Raw genomic sequence first — 17,971 nt, 5'->3', positions numbered from 1 at the left:
TCTCGCTCAGGGATGTGAAAAAACACCCCCCTGAGCACAGCAAGTTACAGCGCTGCAAAGCGCCAGTGTAAACACTGCCCCAGGCCTGGGAGTACGGCTCTCAATGCTGCAAGCTAATCCCCTTGGGGAGGTGGAGCACCTGCAGCGCTGGGAGAGTTCTCTCCCAGAGCTAGCGTTGCGACCACACTTGCACTTCAAAGTGCTGCCATGGGAGTGCTCCAGTGACAGCGCTTTGGAGTTTCGAGTGTAGCCAAGCCCGAAGACTCTTGAGGCTAAATTCTGATCTCAGTTACAATTATAGTGATTGTACTGGTGTAACTGTGTGAATACGTTGACTACAGAATGAAAGTAGCCCCCAAAAATTGAATTTGATGGGCTAACTGCATTCTCTACTCAGACAGGTAGATGTGTCACTGTATTGGTATTTCTAAAGTAAAGTTGGGTCAGTTACAAGCCTCTAATGGACCTAAGTTTTAATATCCCCTGAAGAGGCACCATTCTTAAAAGAGCAGGAGGTTAAAGCATTGCACATCAATGTCTTATTAAAAGTGTAGCTTATGTTCATGTTTCATGAACACAATTTCATGTAATTGCTGAACTAAACAATAGACATGAGTCTCCACAGCTGTCTGGTCAATAGTTTTCTCTGCCTTCAAGTGATCTATAAATTGTCAGTTATAAATAAGATATATTATGTAGATTTTGGACACTCCCCAACAGACTGTGAATCCATAAAAAATTAATACAATACACTTGAACATACATAAAAGTTCCTATCTGAAACAGATATAATATTGATAATAGTCTTTATTTAACAAGCTATTCAAGTACAATTCATTTTAACTTCCTCATAGAAGTTAGAAATGGTCTATATTAGTTTCACACAACAAAGTCAAATAGGAATTGCTTTTAAAGATTTGAGTAAGTTTACAGGATAAACCACAGAAACAGAATACTGCAAATTAATGTTCTGCACTAGCAAGTAATCTCCACTGATCTTGAAATGCAGTAGGTTCACCCCATGTTCCCATAATTTCCAAGAGTTGGCATGATTTAGAGTGAAAATATATCTTTTAAGAAGAGTAAATTATGCAAAGTTATTGGTTGCTCCTGATTGCAATTCATTTAGTGTATAATGACAGCTGAATGTATACCTAGTCATGATAATCAGATTAAATTGATTTAATCTTAGGCTGAACTATGCTTCACATTAGTCATGGATAATTACAGTCAGAAAGGCCATGTTCTCATCATTCATTTGAAACAACCAACTGAGAAGACTTACAGAAAGAGCACCACTGTGCTCATATGTAAATGTAGACTGATGTCCTTCAAGTAGTTTCAAGCCAATAATTAATTAAATGATATTATATTCTTGGTTGCACCTAACATTTATTGTGTTCCTTCATATTTTGTCTTAAAAATGTTTATTTTTCAAGTATATTAAACCAGTGATGAGCAACAGATGTCTAAAGCAAAGTGAGAAGTGACCTCACCAGAGTTGCCTCACCAGAGATACAGGGACCACCGGTATTCAAATAAGTGGAGCGCTTTTCAGTAGCAGCACAGCATACAAGCCTTCAATCTGCCAACTTTGCTTTACCCAGTGTCACCAAGTAGCAGAAGGAAACATGTATCACAATCATTACAGTTTTGAAAAAGGTCATACTGTGAACAACATTTACCTGAAATGTCACTTAAAAATCTCAGAGGCCTGGATCAGTTATACCACACAGGCAATACTACCTATATAGTACATTCAGTACACAAAATTAAGAATAGATTAGCTAGAATTAAGGTCAATAGTTTAAACTTTGGCAAAACTCTGAACGAAATCATTGGGATTTTCATTTTAGCCGAAATTTAATAAAAACAAATTAGTAAGGACTTTACAATTCGGTCTTAGTAGTAGTAATTACTATGGTATCTAAAAAATCAGGGGTGTACTAATTTTTCTTGAATGTTGACTTTAAATGCCAAGCATGGATTCTTACATAGGGCCCACTGCATATTTAGTATGTGCATACAACTCCCATTTGGATTAAATAAGTGCACAATCAAAAGGGAGTATAATCAGGATTTTAGACTCTTCCACTGAATCAGCATCAGTCATAAGGCAAGTCATTCAGTCTTTCTCTGCTATATTTCAATTTCTTGTAACATTATATTAATAAGGTATAAAACTGATGTTTTAAATTTCTTTGAGTCCTCCCTCTCTAGTGGAACAGTTTGCAGCTGCTTTCAAACGAAGTTCCCCTTGCGTGTCTGTTAGCAGAAATGACAGCGTACAGTGAACTGCATAATATGGTTGAAAGTTACAAACAAAATACAGCACTATAACTTTGCAGAAAAAACTAAGAACTCAGTAGATGTGAGACTGTTGGTCTGGTGCTGCCACATTTCAGGCATCATGAAAGTGGAGAAGGAGAAAAAAAATGAAACAGAGTCAAGAGGGTAAGAAAAATATAGAGTAATTTCTAAGCTGTCCTTACAATTCCAGAGTCAATAGAATTTTGAAAGAAAATATTATTTTTACCAATACAAGAGCAGAGTTGATATATACTGTTTCTACTTCAAACTAGTGGAAGTATGATCTTAAAAATGCTAGGAGACATAAAATGTTCTGTCATCTCTCCATCACCTAGTTGGAGCAAAAGTAGTCTCATGAAAAAATTAATTTTTTGGGAATATTAAAAAGGGCAAGAGAGTCCCGTGAAATCACTACAGTAACACCACCCTGAAAGAGCAGCAACATGCATTTGCACACTTTGTAAGCTTATAGATTGCTTCCATCATTTCTAATGAGCCCAGAGTAGAACAGGATCTTTCCAACAAATTCAGTCGGCATCATCATCAATAGAAGTACATCATTCTGCCTGGAAAGGTCTATGGATATTACCAGAAGACTACTTGCTCAAATAAGAAGCTGGAAACCTGCTGGAAGCAACTCTGACAAAAATTAATTACTATTCACTTCCTGAATTTCTCATTGTCAAGCAAGCACTCAGAAGCTGCGCCTAGTTGCATGAGGACAGACTGAAGAATCCTGCTTAAGGGAGTCAGGTCTGTGGATAATGAGTATTTTGACACTAGTTCATCTCTATAAGTTAATTTCAGGTTATCACAAATCCATAACGTGATTGTGTATGTGCTGCCATCAATTATTCATTTTATTATAGAAGTATATTAATGTTGTTCACACATCATGCAAAAGTGAATGCAAAGGAGCCATATGACTCCTTAACTGGTATTTCTAGTTGTTTATTAAAAGACCTGCAGAATTAGAAATCCTATTTCTATAATGTATGTTTCCCTGTTCACTGAACTTAAATGTGTATGGCCTTTTTAATTCTGGGGAAAAAAACTGAGTGCCCCACAAATTCCCAACTGAAATATAACAAACAAACTTTTCAATCTATTGTTTATTGTTCAATATAGAATCTTGTTTCTTAGAGCCAAGCTCTTGATGAGGCGAAGAAAGGGGAAAAAAATGAGTTGAGAATCACTCAGCAGAACTGACCTACTTTGAATTTTTCATAACAAGAGCATATACTCCCCAAAGACACCTAACTCAAACAAAAAACTTTGACATCAATGTGAGTCTCAATTTCTGGATAAAGACCCTTCAAACCTAAATGTCATTTCTAAAGGTACCATCAATGGCATTTCTGAAAATGATGTTTCAGAAGCAGAAAGATAGAATCTTCAAAGGGTTGGTTCTTCTAAAAATGGCTGTTGCCCCTATGATAAGCAATGGAACATGCAACACTGATTTTTGCCGGTACGGGAATCTTCATGGCTCAGCACTGCAAAATTACTTGTCAAAACAGTTAAGAATCCATAAGGTGCACAACACGTGTCTGTTTTCTATCTAGAATTTTCTTTGATGGACTCAATTGTTGTGAAACTTCTATACTCATTAACAACTGTGATGAGCAGACCTCACTAAGACAGAGAACATACAAAGATTTTCCCCCTCTCTTTTTGGCATGAATACTGATTAAAATGAAATGTAGCTGGCAGGATAAAGCAATAGAAATATTTAATTTTGATGTATGGTAGAGACTGCATATTTGCAAGAACACTGCTTTTTTAAAAACATACAATAGAAGAAGTTCACGTAAAGAAAGGTCTATAAAAAAAGAAAAGCTACATTTTCTGTGTTCTAAATGCTACCTGTAAAATATTGTAGAGAAGCCCATTGAAATGAGTGTAAGCAAAAGGAATAAACTATTTCTAAGGACGATGTCCTTTATTAACTGTAACAAGATGACCCAAATAACAGAACTACTGAAGATGATGTTTTCCATTTACTAATGACAACACACTGTATCTGATAATACAATGAGATTTTCATAAATATATACTTGATGAAGAATGTTACAGAACACGTTAGATGTGAAATCACATTAACTGATGTTAAGTATATAAGAATGAACACTTTCGGTTAGAAACCTTTCACAATAGAGACAAATATTTCTATTCCCTTTATCCTTGTGTTCAATATGTCATAGACGCTTAAAGCACAAATCAAATGAGACTCATGTCCTTCATGCTGAAAGATGAACACTTTTAAGAAAGTGCTTTGTGTGGTAAATGCCAGAGGAAAGTATTTTAGATTACAATAGAAAGGATAATTCATGTTCCAGTCACTGGACCTGCACATTCTGTATTCTAAGTGAACATTTATGGAAGTAAAGAAAAACTGGTACTAATGCAAAACTATTGAAAAGAAATAATCCTGTGTTTTTACTTAAAACTTACTGTGCCAGAAACACAGATCTTAGATCTTGGCTTGCATGAAACATTTTTGTTTTTGTTTTTTAAAAAAAGCACTATAATTAAAAAAAATAGCTCCATACATTTTGCACTAAGAATAACCATTTGCACAACAGGAAGCAATGTCACTAAATTTCACATGGATCCCACGGAATGGAAAGTTTCTACAGCTTCAACCACTCCATTTTTCACATTCCAACTATGCATTATTAATCTCTTTTGACAAAGATACGCAATTTTTAAGGTTAAAATTAAATGGTAGAAATTACAATGTAGACTATTTCTTCTAAGCTTCCTTACTACTGGAGGAGGTCTCTTCTTTTCCCAACAGTTTGAAAGCCAGTAAAGAGACCTAAACAGGATATGTGTGACCTTATTAATTCAATTTAACTTACTTCAAAATGTCAATATGTTAATGTTTTCCAGAAGGTATATATTTCTGTCAGACTGTAGTTTTATGCTTACCCCTGAAGAATAAAATTAAGTGACTATAGCCATATTCATTTAATTACCAAAGCAAAGTGCCAAAAACTTTGTCATGGCATGTTTTTTTCAGTCTGCCCTGGAGATCCTTATTGCAGTGTATCCTTTGGGTGGCTGGGGGGGTGATCCTATGCTTCTGTACAGAGGGGATATAGAGGCCTTGAGGTTATTGTTGTGGGAGTTTGGATTCCTTGATCCCTGTGGCAGGCTGGATCCTCCGTGATCTGGTAGGAGATAGAGACAGGAAAAAAAATCTGGAAGATTGTGAAAACATACTTATTTCTCAAGAGTTTGGGATGTCAGTGGACAAGGGTCCTTTGTTCTTCAGTTCTTGGTGATTAATGTAAATTTGGTAATAAATAAGACTCCAAAATTATTCACGATTTCATAAGGGATGATATCTCCAGCATTGCATGGATATTCAAAACCTGATTAGAGGACAGTGCTGAAGTGGCGTTGGCATATTTGTTTCCAGCAAGGTATTCAGTGCATCATGAACCAACGGGTGATTGGGGAGGAGGTGGAATAGCCGTACTGCTAGTCATGCCTTAGATGTAGATGATCTCCTGCTCCATATCTAAATCTGAACTATTGTGTTCATCTTCTATATAAACCATGGGATAGGGTGAAGGTGGGACTAGTTTTAAAGTACCTATTACCCTAGTCCAATGCAAAGACACTGGGTTCAATTAAGCTTCTCATTATCATGGTATTGACAATCACCAAAAGGTAATTGTGTTTGGTGAATTCAATATCCGTGGAAAAGATGAATTTTCTAAGCCAGCTCAGGATTTCATGGCCATTCTGACTATTATCAAGTATGGCTTGCAGTAGGGTTCTATTTTTTCAACATTTATATGGCGTTTGCAGGATTAGTATTCCATTTCATTCTCAGTTCTGAATCATTCCCCTAGCAATTAGGTCTTTCTTCATCTGAGGCACTGGCTGGGAAGTTGTACACTTCTTCGAGTAGGTACCATCTCTTTTTCCTTTGTAAAGCAACATGGTTCTATGTAAATAACAGTAATAATAATTAGAGGTGATGCAGATGATGCCTACAACAAAAGTTGTCTGACTCTTTCCAGTATAAACCTCTGTTTTCAGTAATTCATACCTTTGGCAATCTTGCAAAATGGTCCAGCCATTTCTCAGAATGAAATCAGGGAAAACAGAGAGACAAATAGGGTGAGGTAATATCTTGTATTCGATCAACTTCTGGACCAACAGATGTTGGTCCAATAAAAGATATTATCTTACCCATCTTGTCTCTCTAATATCCTGGTACCAATAAAGCCACAATGTTGCGTACAATATTAGTAAAAATACACTGTTTTGCTCATGTTAAAAAAAATCTTTCAATCATTTTGATGAGAAACTCTAGTAGCTACATGCTTTGGAGCTGGGACTTAAAATTTGGCAAGGTAATCACTTTGGTGTCATGGATATGCCTTTTGCCAACCCTATGAAAATTTGCCCAAGTTTGGCCAATATCAACCTTTTGAAATGCACAATTTGTAAAGTCCTGGTAGAGATTTGTTAAAGTTTGGCAGTTAAATTCTCCAAAGATGCTGCCTCACTGAATATGCTCCATCCCTTAGCAGCTCCTATGTGCTAACTAGACTGAGTATTCACCATCGATACAAGCAACTGTGCATGCCCCATCCCAGGAGTCCAGGTGCTGAGCAGGACTTTTCTCACAATTGTTCTGCAAGTTGAGGACTACTACGGCACCAAGCATCAGAACTTAGAGCTGGAAAACAGTCTCTCCTGTGCTCTCCATTGATATCCTGGGAGCATAGAGAAGGAGAAAGCCACATGATTTAAATTCAGGGCTGTGAAGAACCTGGACGGGGGCGGGGGTAAGGGAGGAGTTAAAGATACAGGGCAGAGGACTAAGGGAGGATAGGAATCTGAGGAAAAAGGAAGACAGGGATGGAAACAAAGGGGAGATGATAGAAAGAAAGACTGTGGATGAGGATATGGGCAGAGAGGCATAATCAGGAGTAGGGAGGAGATAAACAAGAACAGGAGCTGGGTGGGAAGATAGCTGCAGGGAGGTGGGGAAGGGTGGACAGAGGCAAGCACTGGAGAGGAGAAGAGGGAACAGAGAGAGGCTGTGTTGACAGGGGAAGAATGGTCCGTAATCACTAGAGAACACTCCTGTATGGAACCTGGAAATGAACCCATTATTCCTTAGTCTCAAAATTCCTTTGCTGGCTAGAAAATTGCTGTGAAACCCACTAGCAAAGTGTGATTCCAACCTGCTCTACTGACAGGTCTACATAAAAGATAACATTCTGTTGCTGCTAATAACTCCATTAGCTGAAGTGGTAGACAACAGTAGTTCAGATCTAAAGAATGCACAGGCAACTCCCAACTTGTGAGTGCTTGATTTGCAGCCTTAAGATTGTTTTACTTAGTTTTACTTCTTGAAGTAATTAAGCATAAGATATATGTTAATTAGCATTAAGCATCAAAATGCAGAATTTCTCTTTGCAAGAAAGATGGCCACTATGAAGCTTTGGTTGGAAATAAACCACTTTCATACTTTAAGTTGTTGCGAACCTGATGTAAAAAAAAATTCTGAATCATAATCATACGGATGTTAAGCAACAGGATGTGAACAATGAGCATGGCCACCCAAAGAAAAAAATATTTTATATTTTTTTGTTACTGATGGTAAAATATATGCCATTTACTAGTGATTACTTGGTTTGGTATGAAAGTTACCAATTTTTATGACTAATACAATATCATAGAGGGATACGTTAGAAGGACCAAGCTTCACGATCAGGGATGCTGCCACATTCACTATTTTCTGGTAGCCTAGATATCTACCGTGATACTACTGGTCTTTGTTGTACTGATCCTGAAAACCATCTTGATCAGACCAGGTCAGAGTGAGGGAACCATATGACATTGCCAGCTTCACTCGCTCCAGCTACATTCTGACCACCAGCTCAGATGTGAGACTTCGGTTCCTGCTGTCAGTCTGTCCTTATGTCATTTTTCCTCCTTAACCTGCCTTATAGCTCCTCTTTCCTGTCAATCTCTTTTTGCCTTCTGTCTAATGAGAGTCTGACTTATCTGGTCCAGACAACTTCACTTTTTTTTCAACTCTGCTATGAGCTAGTGACACAAAAGACAAACTAAGACCAATGTCTTCATAGAAGAATCATAGAATATCAGGGTTGGAAGGGACCTCAGGAGGTCATCTAGTCCAACCTCCTGCTCAAAGCAGGCCCAATCCCCAGATAGCTCCCTCAAGGATTGAATTCACAACCCTGGGTTTAGTAGGCCAATGCTCAAACCACTGAGCTATCTTGAACAATCTGACAACGGTAAAAGTTTGCTAGGTCTCAGAGTAGCTCACAGTTACAAGTGTGTATTCCCCAGGATCTTGGTTGCAAATGAAAGTCAGCCCCAAAGGCAGAAGCTGTGTATTCTATGTTATTCTTTTCTCTTTCTTTTTGTATGAGTTTGTCTTGTTTTGTTGTTAGAAGATCTGACTTCAACAACAGTAGCTCGAGACCATCTAAACTAACTTTATTTTGCCCCCCAAAAGAACAATTGATGCCAACTTTAATACCGTTTAAAACAAGTATCAAACAAAACTTTTCCCCTATAAAAGAAAGACTCTACACACCTAAAGCTAACAAGAACTAGGAAATTAAATAGATTACAGAAATTAATAGATGTTTAATGGTGGTTGTTACAAAGAAGTAAGCCAACAAGAACTTGACAGAAAATGTGGGACCACGTTTAACTGTTTGACCTCCTTATAGACCCAACATACCTTCCTACCTGTTGAATGCACAAACCCTAACCTTATCAGTAATGTCCAAACTAGTGTATGCCCATCTATGATAAACTAAAAAAAAAAAATCTTCAAAGCTGCTTGTTTGAAAGGTTAGGCTTCCTTGGAATAAATCCAGCTAGAAGAAAAAATATTTTGCATATATTGCTAATCAAAATATTAATAAAAGAGAGAGCGAAAAAACAAGTTGTGACCACAGCCCTCCAACTAACTGAATAGAGAATTAAAGAAACTATCTGACATTGTAGTTTTACTGTGTGACTCCCATGATCCACACAGAATGCAAATCATGTGGTAATAATTAGATTATGCAGGTCTTCAAAGTGTTTTTTTGTAGGTGGACTGTTTATTACTTGGTGTGTGTTTGCTTAACTTTATATATCAAATAAAATGAATAGTCAAGCTGATTTTTTTGTTTTGTTTACCGAAGTAAAGCAAATATGGCTAATTGATATTGTATTATGGTTTATCTATGAATGACAAATTCATGGGGAAATTACAGCAAAATAGTTAGGGTATCAATCTAAATTGAAAAAGCTATCTCTCACTAAGTCCGAGTGTACATGATGTTATTCTGCTTTAAAGTGGCTTTGTGCAGTTTAGCTTAATCCACTTCCAAAACTAAAATGCAATAGTATTCTGTGCTTCCAAAGTCAATCAACCTAAACCACACAAAGGCACTTGTAGTGCAGAATAAAGTGCCAGTTATACAGTTACTGAGGAATAACCATTCAGCAATAGATGTTCTGGGTTTTTCCACCCCACAGGTCCTGAATTCTAACCTCCCTGACATGTTATAAATTAGGAGCAACTCCACTGACATCAGAACTACGCTGTTGTAAAACTAGTGACAGACTGAAAGAGACCAATCAAATTAGTTTTACAAAGAGAAGAGTATGGGGTGACTGGATTAATGCCTTTAAGTACTACCATGGAGAAAAAATATTTTATTAGGGGCTGTTCAATCTAGTAAAGAAAGGTATAATGTGACCCAGACAGAAAGGATTTGGTCATGGGTCATCCTGGGAAGATCTGAGATTCAGATAATCATCTATCTGGTATGGAGCACTATGTATTCTTTAGTTACCTAGAAGAGAAAATGAGGATAAAGGGAGATTGGAACTGGCAGGTGGGAGCAGGAGACTGGAGGGAAAAGCTTGGTTTGGCTGCAGGGGGAGGACAGATAGCCAGGTCTGATGGGCAGCTGCAGATCAAGCCTAGCATTGCTAGGGCAGAGGCTGGCCTGAACCAGGACAGAAAAGCAAAGAGCATTGCCATCTGGTGGGACTGAAAGAAGACAGGGGAACCAATAAGTAACAGCAGAACCATGATTGGGGAAAGCATTGCTTCAGCAGTGGACTTCAGAGCTGGCTGGCAGAAACTGGCAGAGAGCAAGGAATGAGGTATGGCAGAATATTTGCACAGACCCCGGTGATGGGTCCAGGGTTGTGTTATATACTGTCCAACTCACAAAAGCAGAGAATGTGGGCAAACAGCACTCAAGGCAGCAGAGAGAAGACATGAAGGGGACCACCAATGTGACCATCAGGAGATACCTAGAATACCAGTGTAGAGAAAGACCTAGCCTCTGGATGCAAGTAATTTGGACTTTCTCCCAGAGACATCAAAAATGTCAAGTGAATTTAAAAAAACTGTAAAGAGAACTAGAAAAGTATTACTATTGGATGTCAGAGGCAAATCTAGTATTAGAGGCGTAAAACAGTTTAAGAATTTTAACCACTCTGCCTGCTGGTAAGTGGTGTTGTTTTCTTGCTTCTCCAGATAAACCTTTTTTTGCATCTTCTTTAAGTCTGTTTCTACCAAGACAGTCCTAGCTTCTATAATATTTTACCAGATAAACCATTTTTGCATTTGTTTGGTCAAACTTAGATTCTAGGCCTTGTATGGCCCAATTTTATCTACAGGTATAAAAAGTAATTGAGAGAGTTATGGATAGCAATATAAAATGAAATTGAAATTATGAAGTTTTGTCACCAAAATTAATGCTCTCGCATATAAATTGTTAAAAGGACTAGTCACAAGGACTGGAATATGAGGAATGACTATCATTTTTGCAGTCTCCTTAGACAACAGAAGAGTGTTAGGAAGTAAACATTTATCTAAACAAGTCCCACCTTTGTTCTTCTGCTTCCTCTGGGGAGCTAGATTTATAAACCATATAATGGGAAATATGCCTCCCTTTGATGCACAGGGAATGCAGGATCAAAAAAGCAAAACAAATTGATAGGAAAAAAAAAAAAGATGTGCTGTATTGTTGTGGAATGTCTTATCGAAATAAAGTCCTATTTAATGCTTATTAATAATCATTACAATTATTGCAAAAATTAACTCCATTCTTAAAACTATTTCACTATAAATGATGCATAGGATAAGTAATTTCATGGGAAGTTCCAAAAATTAACTCAAAGCAAAGAATTAAAAACAAACATTTGATTTTTGGTGTAGATAGAAACCTCCTAAATAAGCCCTCATATAATTTGACGCTAAATTGAGTTGAACAAATGCATTTTAAATCAACGTTAGCGTATACACAAGTATTATGAGACTATCTTTTATTGCTAAACAGAACACAGTATACATAAAAATACACATTTATATTTTATAAACTTATACTAAAGTTTCAAGCTATTATGCAAAATTGACTTTATTATATATTCATGTGCACCACTTTTTTCTGGTATACCAGTGACATCATTGCTACTATTATAGTAACTCATGTAATTCTAAGAGGAAATGCTTAGGGAAATAAAGGTGTCCCAGAGTCTGCTGGCCACTTCTTTATTTCTCAAAACTTCTGTCCTCTACCCCCTCTTTTCTCCAATGGGAGAGGAGGAAAAATACTCCCTTCCCCCCTGGACTTCCACAAGAGGAACAAACAGATGCACAATTTTGTTTAGCTGGCTGCGCACCTTCTGGGCAGTCTGCTAGACTTGCATTTCCATTTCTTCTTTGGTTTTTATTCTCTTCCTCTTCTTGCATTCCATCACCATGTTGTTATATAATGTCCCATCATTAGGCCATATTGAGAGCTGTAATGGCAGCCACCAAAACTGGTCCAACCACCATTCTATCTGGATTTATTCCAGCCACTAGTTGTATTTTAGACACACTTGAGCAATGCAGTCATCCTACGATTATGAATACCTCAGAGCACCCCTAACCACTGGATATTCTCTAAAGTTATCAGTCTTTAGATACTCTCCATACACTATATGGCACAGCAATAGGAAATGTTCTATATTAGCATATAATGTATGTAAAACAGAATATAATTGCAATTGCTAATGAACTGAAAGTTTGCTTGTAAATACCATATTAAAGAGAATGCAATCTGGCTTGATTTGGAAAAAAAAAAGTCTAATATTTTTACTTGAAAGTATGTTTCTCCCAATCCGAAGTCAAATCCAAGAAACAAAAGATTCTGAAGTAATGAATAAAACACAGCCTATTCATAGACTGAGTTCACTGTAAATGGACTTGGAATCTCTGCAACATACACTTACATTTGTGTTGGATCTTTCACTTAAGAAAAACTGAATTTCAAATCAGTATCTTGCAGCTTCCGAAATTCTGAAAAAAAATTCAATCTGTATTGATCTATCATCATGACCCATTAAAATGCACATAACTTTTAGAATGTGTTTTATTATAATCCTTGAACTGTGAGATACTGATTGTTCTGAAACTAGAGAACTAGGTTTACACAGCAGGAATTTCAGTGTTAATTACATTTCTTGTACAGTATATATAAATCTCTAATGGATATCAACAAAATTGATTCAACATTATGCACAGATAGCCAAGACTTCTTTTTTGCACAGCTAGATTTTGCTAGAATTCTGGACACAACTGAGAGGCACATCAAAGCTTTGTAAAAGTCATTTCAAGGCTGTTTTCTCTTTTGTTGACAAAAGGACCTTTAAAAGCCTTACGACAAGTAATACTAATGCTGAATTTTAAACTGTATTGTAAAATTTTCAATTAATATTATCAAGTTATAACAATATATTTTTCTCTCTTTCTAAAGAATATTTTCAATATGGTCAAAAGGGAATAATATAAAACTTTAAAATAAGCTATTTTCAGAAATCCAGATTGATGTGGACTCTACATATAAATAATACTCAGAATACATTTGCTATGGTTTAACTATCTGCTGCAACTTTATCAAAGTACTTAAGCAAGCAACAATAACTGTTAAGGCTTAGTGCATAAAAGCCCTTTCAGATGTCACCTGCCACTATCGCAGTCCAGTGCAGTACTGGCTGTCTGACACCACTGGGGATGCTACCATTGTTTATACATTCCAATCCAAGTCTGGAGGGCACTACAGCAATTGCAGAATACCCCCAAATACCTCTTCCTAATGAGAGGAATCCAGAATCAGATGAGGAATGCCATAATCTGTATATGACATTGAAACTAAAGACCACTATCCAACTGCCTGCTAATGGTCCCAGACTATTTTCTTCCTAGCCCTGCACTTTGGACTGGGATCAATAGACAGCCTGAGCTATATTATCACTCCTTCACAGATTCCTGCCCCACAAAGTTACAATAAATTTTCCCTAACATTAATAGGCCTTACATGCATGTATCAAGGAGATTGTGAATATGGTAGAACCTCAGAGTTACGAACCCCTCGGGAACAGAGGTTGTTCATAACTCTGAAATATTCACAACTGAACAAAATATTATGGCTGTTCTTTCTAAAGTTTACAACTGAACATTGACTTAATGCAGATTTGAAAACTTTACTATGCAGAAGAAAAATGCTGCTTTTAACCATCTTAATTTAAATAAACCAAGCACAGAAACTGTTTCCTTACCTTGTCAAATCTTTTTAAAACTTTCCCTTTATTTTTTTTAGTAGTTTCATTTAACACAGTAATGTATTTGTTTTGTTTTGTGGGGTTTTTTGGCACTTTTTTGGGGTCGGTGGGGAGGGGTCTGCACGGTGGTCTGATTGAGTACTTGCAGTTCTAAATGAGGTGTGTGTTTGACCGGTCAGTTTGTAACTCTGGTGTTCGTAACTTAGAGGTTTTACTGTAAATAGTGTACTCCAACAACTTTTCAGTAAGGTTAAATCCACACTATAAAGTCAGCATGAATCTTGAAATAGTCAAACAAACAGTATAGTGTCAGCATCATACACTTAAATAATTATAAAATACTGCTGCAAGTATACAATCTGAAAAGGACTTTGCTGGATATTTAAAAAAAATTGATTTCTTTTTGCATACAATAGTGTCTGCCTTCCATCAGAAAGTGTACCTCACTATGTGTGTTTGGAAATGCTTGATATGTCATGTTCTGATATACTATTGCTTCAGATAGAAGAGAAAAAAAAGGTACTTCATTTCACCAATTTTTATTACTTTGTATGCTGAGCCATAGAGAGCAAACACGTGAAGCAATTAATATTTAGAGGTTGAGAATAAAATGTTATAAATTAAATATAAGCTGTTTTCACAGGGCTAGATTCTGTCACCTAACTCATGATGATCAGTATCTAACTCCACAAGTTATCCCATGGTGTTCAAATAAAGACTGATTTCAGTGGGACTACTTGCAAAGTGAGGGACTACTTAATGTAAGTGTGGCAGAGTCTTGCCTATAGACAGAAAGAAAATCTGACCTCAAAAGATGAGAAAGGGTTTAACATGGTAACAAAGAAATAAAGGCTAAAGGAGATCTTCAATATATTCAGCCAATAATATTATCTAAGACACAAGCTCTCTCATGTAAATAAAACAATATTCTATTCTGCTATATTTGCTCCTGATCTACATTAATTAGGATACTGGGCAGCTCTAATCAATATCAAATATAGACCATTATTCCATGGAACCAGAACTGTTCTTATCAAAAGCCATGTGAGGCACTTTACGCATACAGAAGAAAAGCCAAAAGTTTGCACTTCACAAATCCAACAGAACTCTTCTTCATGTATGATTCTCCTAGAAAATGTTTCAGAGAAGGACTGCCATAACCCTCTATATTTTATGAGAAATGTTATCACTACAGTCTTCCAAATTTTGAAGTCTGAAATCAAAGTGAAAGCATGATAAATTATGCATCAATTAAAGAATAAAAAGAATAAAGGATGTCAGTGAGCAAACTTGTGCAGATACTGTTTTCTACGGAAGAATTTCTCTGACTCCAGGTTTTCAATTCACATCACATGGTTGTCAGTCTGTAATAAAATCCCAGAGATACTCACCAGAATACAATGAAAGCCATGTCAAATTCAGCTGCTTTATTTATTAAACACATTTCAGGATCATACAAGTGTTTAGAATGTATTTTGATGCAAAGAAGAGTGAGCTAATAGCAAGAATCCATAAAGTTTGAATGAGTTTGGCAGGGAAACATAGTTCTTGAATACCATTATTCCACAGCATCTTTCAGAAAAGGCAACCTGGGGATATGTCAAACATAACATTTACTTTATGGAGTTGAGAATAAGACCGCTACAGAGCCTACATCTGCAAAAATACAAATAATGATGTGAGATATACACCCGCTTATGGTGGATCCATGCCCCTGAACATCACATCAGGATCCCAAGTTTACCATCTTCCAGCCAGGCAAAAACTGAAGTAAACTTCATCCCTAACCATATCTCTGGTCACGCCAACAAGTGCCACCCTCTGTCAAGACACAACAACTGTCTATGTATCTTCTGGACTCTGTGGAAAGGAGCAAAGCTGATATGCAGAAAGCAATATTGTTTTTGCCCTGTGTTATTCTGCTCTCTTTATCTCCCAAAATGCAGAGGCACTGACTCTGACTTGCTGCATGGTCTGGAGAAAATAACATCTGAGAACTTCAATTTTCCCATCTGGAAAATGAAAAATATTACATATTACACCTAATATTACACCTGGTGGATATAAAGCAAATCACATATTGTGTAATAGGTGCTATGTAAGGGTAGGGGTAAGGCCACACAGCGTGGCAAAGCCAGGGTTAGGGTTAGGGTTAGGGTTAGGGTTAGGGTTAGGGTTAGGGTTAGGGTTAGAACTCAGGAGGTCCTGGCTCAGCCTGCTGCTCTGTTTATTAGACCATTTTTCCTTAGTATCTCTTCCTAATCACAATGTATACAGGTTAGCCTTGTTATCTTAGTCTGATCTAATATCAGGACTGTACTGTTGAAATCAGACCATGCACAGTCATTTTAGGTTCAGAAGATATGAAATGAGTAATTTAAAAATACTATCCTAGAATTTCCCACAATGTTAGAGGCACCAGTGCTGTTTGAGGCCAAACAAGAAAAATACATTTGGAGTATATAGAAGTTCCTACTCTGCTCTGAACAATGTATGAGCACATTGAAAAAAGCCAAGATTTACCCTCATCCTGGGAACTTGGCTTTTTTGCTACCTAAAACAAAAACACAACAGAAACTTCAGCCTACAAATTTGTCCACGGTTGGCTGTACCTCTGTTTTTTGCTGCAGGACCTCTGTCCTAAACCCTAGTTCCTTATGTTCTTAAGAGAGGCTCCAATCTCCTTCATATCCTAGTTAAAGATAATATAATCCACTTATTGGTATGACTTAGTAATAATTATAAACTACACCTTCATACATGGTTTAAATATGTACGGTACAGGTACTTGGTAACAAGATGCAAAGTAGGAGTTCTATATCCTTTTGCAGGACCCTTGTGTCTGGCATCTCATTATAGTGAAGCCAAACAATTTTTGATAGGACATTTGAAAATAAAAAGACTTTGGTAAAATGCCTCCATGTTTAAATTAGTGCACATTATTAAATGCCTTGTACAATTCACTCCAGGCCAAGCTTTATAAAAGACTTTTCTCCTTTGGCAGAGAAGCAAACATGAGAACTTCCATATGCATTGACTGTGTTTTGGTCAATTGAAGAGGGACAAATTGAATTTCTAATAGACAGGAAGTCCCAACTTTAATAAGCTACTCCTACATAAAAAAAATCACATCATATTATCTACTGTATTAGAACATTTCAGTAAACAACAGATTAAATATTTGGTTTTAAAAATAGCAAGGTATTGTCAATGTAACATTTTATATGAATATTACTTGAAAAAAAGTAAATTACTACAATCTGGGGCCTGGATTCTCTAGGCCAGCTGAGCTGCACTTGGCAAAGTCAGGTGAGGGAGCAAAGGCAGTCTTAAGCCACCTTTATACTCCTCCAATTCTGCAGCCACTGGGCAGCATCCAGGTCCATAGTGAGAAACAGAGCAGTTTGCTCTATTCTACAGCAACTGCCAATAACCTATACCAGCCATTTGGTCATTCAAGGACCAGCAGGGAGAAGAGAGACAAGAGGGGCATGGTGCACGAGAGAATTCTCCAATGGGTGGAAAGGGGGCTCAGAATAATCTTTAAGGATCAGAGAAATTAGCACCGATGTTGTATGAATATATACTGCTCTCTTGTCTTACTATATTGTACTTATCTTGTTGTGTGAGAGTACATTATATTTAACTAGGATTATAACTTTCCAAATAGCATTTTTGCTAAGATTCAGAATAGTATCAATTAATATCTGATATGTCCTCTGTTGAGGGGCTCCGTCTTGCCCTTACAGGACAGAGAAGTTTATGATCTAATAGGACTTTTCCATCACTAACTACTATGATTTTACACCATTTTCCTTGCTGAGGAAAAGCCACTCATTCTGCTTTGTAATTTTATTTTTTCCTTCATAAAAAAAGAGAAGCCAAATCTGCCAAAATAATAAATGGGTTAGAACCTTTAGTATACAAGTTTATCTAGAACGTAGTCCAGCTTTAAACCATTTTGATAATATACAGACTTCTGAAGCTATAAAACAATTACAAAGTGTGAACAAAAGCACATATTGTCAATCTGTCTTCT

General features: G+C 36.8%; 1 protein-coding gene across 3 annotated transcripts in view; it reads right to left on the bottom strand.

The window, feature by feature from the left end:
* FSTL5 (follistatin like 5) overlaps positions 1 to 17,971 on the bottom strand; it is a 578,464-nt gene that overhangs the window by 409,854 nt on the left and 150,639 nt on the right. The window lies entirely within an intron of this gene.

The sequence above is a fragment of the Gopherus evgoodei genome, chromosome 5, assembly GCF_007399415.2.
Source record: "Gopherus evgoodei ecotype Sinaloan lineage chromosome 5, rGopEvg1_v1.p, whole genome shotgun sequence".
Lineage (NCBI taxonomy): Eukaryota > Metazoa > Chordata > Testudines > Testudinidae > Gopherus > Gopherus evgoodei.
Note: the sequence above shows the minus strand (reverse complement) of the source record. Positions and strands in the feature narration are given on the sequence as shown.